This window comes from Prionailurus bengalensis, chromosome C1, assembly GCF_016509475.1.
Source record: "Prionailurus bengalensis isolate Pbe53 chromosome C1, Fcat_Pben_1.1_paternal_pri, whole genome shotgun sequence".
In the NCBI taxonomy this organism is placed as follows: domain Eukaryota; kingdom Metazoa; phylum Chordata; class Mammalia; order Carnivora; family Felidae; genus Prionailurus; species Prionailurus bengalensis.
In genome coordinates this window covers 41,465,335-41,466,263 of record NC_057345.1, presented here as the reverse complement: position 1 = coordinate 41,466,263, position 929 = coordinate 41,465,335, and the positions used below count along the sequence as shown (strand labels likewise).

Here is a 929-nt window from a genome sequence, read left to right as displayed (position 1 = left end):
AGAGAAGTGAAGGGAGCCAAGAAGAGTCCTGAGCAGCCACATATTTTGGAGCAGTTGAACAAACAAGGAGAATGAGGAGAGGCCTGTGAAGAGGAAGTAGAACCAGAAGAGTGTGGAATCAAAAACCAAGAGAGTAGAGTGTTTCAAGAAAATTAGGTCAGTTGAGTGTGGAAAGGTCAAATAATATAAGGATAAAAAAATAGTGAAGTGAGTGTTTGTGTGTGTGTGTGTGTGTGTGTGTGTGTGTGAAGGCGCTAAGTAAACATCAAACGGGCTGAAAATGAATTGAAGGTGTTCTTACTTTAACAGCACATATGCTAAAACTAAAACAAAACAGAAAATTGGCATGACTCCCCCATATAGATGACACACAAATTGCGAAGCATTCCATATGTTTTCATATGGATTTGACAATGTTAACTTTTACATATTCAAACAGAAATTTGAATCTACAAGAATGAAAGGCATTCTAAAAATTAATATAAATAGAAAACAAATAAACCTAACTATATATAAATAAGTAATATAAACATTCTGAAGGAAAATAAAACTTAATCCAAATAAATTTTGAATGCAGTACTTTGCATATATACCTTTAGTCTAAAAACAAAACTACAAACAAATTTTGAATCCAATTTAATAGACTTTTTAGGTGACATGGATATAGCAATTCTGAAACTATTTTGTGTGTATCACAACACTGAGCAAATGAAAAAAGACAATGATGCTGTTGGGAGTCAGAGCTCCCACTGTGGGAAAATAAGGAATAGGAGATGCAAATAAGGAATAGGAGAAAAAACCCTGTGGTGCTGAATTGGAATTAGAGTGTGCCAGTAATGAATTCATGATTAAAAATAGTTAAACTACATTAAGTTGCCATTTTTCCTTCGTGGCTCTGTTTACCTAAAAGGCCTAAAAGCAATTATACC

The 929-nt window shown here is 33.8% G+C and overlaps 1 non-coding gene across 1 annotated transcript; it reads left to right on the top strand.

The window, feature by feature from the left end:
* Positions 1–291: 291 nt before the first annotated feature.
* On the top strand, positions 292–397 carry LOC122482318. The gene has a single exon (XR_006297109.1). It is a non-coding gene; the product is annotated as a U6 spliceosomal RNA (small nuclear RNA).
* Positions 398–929: the final 532 nt, after the last annotated feature.